This window comes from Manis pentadactyla, chromosome 4 (genome assembly GCF_030020395.1).
Source record: "Manis pentadactyla isolate mManPen7 chromosome 4, mManPen7.hap1, whole genome shotgun sequence".
Taxonomy (NCBI): domain Eukaryota; kingdom Metazoa; phylum Chordata; class Mammalia; order Pholidota; family Manidae; genus Manis; species Manis pentadactyla.
The window spans coordinates 100,554,266-100,557,642 of record NC_080022.1 but is presented as its reverse complement, the minus strand read 5'-3'; positions in this window follow the sequence as shown (position 1 = coordinate 100,557,642).

The window sequence follows — 3,377 nt, the reverse complement described above, 5'->3', positions numbered from 1 at the left end:
GCCCCCGGGAGCGGCGCGCGCCGCGGGGGGCGGGGGACAGGGGAGGGGGTCTCGTCTCTGACTTAATGCTGGAACCATCCACGTCACGTGCGGCCCCGCGCAGGTTAACCCCTCGGAGCCCGGGAGCCCCCTGATTCACCCCAGCTCGTGTAGTATCAGGGAACTTTGGGATTGAGGGAAGAAGCCACCTCCTCTCCAGGGCGGGGTTCCTTTTGTCTGCCCATCTTGGTGAGTCCCTTGCTCAAAGCAGCACCCTTGATCCTGATATCCAGCCTAGAGGCTCTTGCCCCTAGAGCGGTAAGGTAGTTGGGGGGCGGGTTATGGCGCGGTAGAGCCCTTCTCACCCCCAACAAACGCTTTAGGGCCTGGTCTCCTGACATTAGCTTGGGATAAGGGCTAGGGGCAGGTAGGGGCTGGGCTGGGATTTTACCTAAGTTTGCCGGGAGCTGGAGGAATGTTGCTTCCAGGTGAAACACCTCCCATAGAGATCTCTTGTCATTGGAGTCATTGGGAGTGTTGGGTGGACACAACCTAATCTGGGAATTGGAGCTGGGGATCTGCGGCCTGGGCACTATCACTAATTAGCTGTGGGACCTTGAACCAGCCACTGGTGTCCTCATCTGACTGTGGAGCTTGGACAGAGGCAATCCTCAGAGTCTTTCTATATGTTCCTGGTGGTTTCATTAGCAGAGGCAAGGCCAGAGCAGATGGGCAAACCTTCACAGAGGCGGCTTAGCACTGAACAGAGTCCAGCAGCAGCTGCATTTGGAGCAGGCGGAGGAAAAGAGGAGGATTTGGGATTTGAAGAGCAGGCATGGAGGGAATGCCTTTCAGTGGGCAAATAATCTGGAAGCACCTGGGGACCCATAGGAGAGAGGCTGTCTGCAGCTCAGACTTCAGGGCTCTGCTGCCCCAGGCCTGCCATTTCTCAGGAAGGCAAGGGTGACCACATCTCCTAAGAGTTGGGTTCCTCCAGCCAAAAGGAAGTACAGAACTAGTATAGGACCTTGGTATTTCTGAGAAGAGAAACAACCCCTACCCTACCTAAGACCTGTCTGGGAAGGGATATCTGAGGGCCCTAGGACCCTGCTTACTTCTGTGGATAGAGGAGTCTGAAGTCTGGGTTACACCATTTTTTATTTTCAATGTCTCTAGAGACTAGTGAGAGGAGTGGGGAGTCAAACATCATTTGTATTTCATTTGAATTCTCAATTTTAAAGGAATCCAAGAGGCCTGGTGTGAACACCTCCTTCTTCCGCTGGGGGCTTACAGGGGTTTTCTTGGCTGTCCTCAGCCAGAGTTGGGCTGTAAATCAAGGCCAAACAGGAACCAGAAGCCTTGCATCTCACAAGTAGTCATTAAGCCATTATTAAACATACCCTGAGTTCTCTGAAGCCTTATTGGTTTAAACACCACATTGGAGGCATTATGGCCATTAGGGCCCCTAATCACAGACTGCAGGCTGGGACCATGAGATGGGAACACTTGGGACTGTATTTCCAGCCAAGAGGGAGGAAGCTCAGCTCAGAATTAAGTTTCCTTTTTGGCTTTAGCAGGGAGATCCATTCTCCAGTAGATCCCAGCTCTGGGCAACCAACTTGCATTGATCACTTTTGATCATTAGTAAGGTGTTTCAGTAGTTATTGGGGTAGGGCCCTGGATATTGTTGACTTTTTTGGAGCATGTTACGTGACAATTCAGGACACCTTTTCAACAAAGTTATTAAGTGGCTTACTGTGGAAGAGGCAAGTGACACAGGAAAAACATTAAACCAATAGTTTATAAACTAGGTAGCTTGGCTTAAATGCCAAAGGTTTTGCCTCAGGTGATAACTTTCTGAGCCTCAGTTTCCTCATTATAAAAATGGGCCATGCACATGGATATTTGAGAAAAACTTGTGTTTTGATGGATGTGATGAACTGTATTAATTTAAGAGATTATTATTATCATTATGATATCCAGAAATGCCATTTTTCAAATAGTGGGAGACTTCTGTCCCCAGACTGAATGGGCCAGAGGCTGGGGCTGAGCAGAGACCTAGGGACCCACACCCCTTCCCAATTCCAGAATTCCTCCTGTCATTCTCCCACTGTCAACAAAGCCAATTTCCATGCTGGGATAGTATTGCCAATTAAACTGAGGTGGCAGAAAGCCCCAGATGACATTCAGTTTAGATGGGTAAATGGAGTTGCCCTTCTGAGAAGGTTTTCTCCCAAGACCATACAAGGCAGCGTATGTAGAGGAAAATTTCCTGCTCCCCCTTTAAGCCACTATTACAAACACTTACCTTTATACATACATGATCTGGGAAGAATTTGATGGGGCAGGTGCACAGAAAACACAAAAAACTGCAACCTCAGAGTTACTCACTTTTCCTTCTTAGGAGGGCTAAGAAATCCTGGACCACAGGGGTCCTCATTTTACACATAAAAACAATAGGGAGCACTCACATAGTATTTATAGTGTGCCAGGCACTACCTAATATAATCTATATACACTGGTTGATTTAATCCTCACAATGACCCTGTGAAGTAGGCATAATTATTATCCCCATTTTACAGAAAAAGAGACTGAGGCCATAGAAGAGAACCATTTGTCCAGGGTGGACAGAGCCACTTAGTGGCAGAACCAGAATTTAAATTAAGCTCAGATCCATGGTCTGCCATCTGAGTGACTCTCAGTCCTTCTTCAGCTAACATAATAACGGTGGAATCATTCATTGCACACCCTCATTCTACCAGAGGAAGGTTCAAACTTTTTCCTGACTGGAAAGTTGACGCCAGAGTGGATCACAGACAAAGTCAATCCCTGATAGAGCTGCACTGCTGTCTTCCTGGTCACCAAGTGGCAATTTATTGAGCTTGCTGTGCCCAGTTGTGGTGGCCAGACAGTAGATGGAAGGTGGTTTCTGCTAAGCTGAGAGCAAATGAAACAGTGCCTATCACCTGAGAGGTTTTACAACCCACTGACACAGCCAGGTGTGGTGCAAAATTTGGAGAGAATTTGTGAGTTCCCATTCGTGCTGTTTAATATCCAGTTGAAATTATGAAAGCATTTGTCACTGATACATTGTCCATAGACTGAAAGAGATGAGCTGACAGGCTGATCCAGATAATACCAGGTCCTATCATGAATAACTTAAAAAAGAAACCCTCTCTGTCTGCTGAGAAAAACTTTTAAAATGGAAACGATGCTTATTGGCTGTGCCTGTGCAACGGTTTCACACTGGCTAATTGTTTAATTCATTCAATAGGAGGACCTCTTAGGTGACAGTATTTGCTGGCACTGGGATATAGCAGAGAGAAAGACAGATGGAGTGTACATGCCTTCATCAAGCATACTCTTTGCTGGAGTGTAAATGTATCCTCCACAATGAA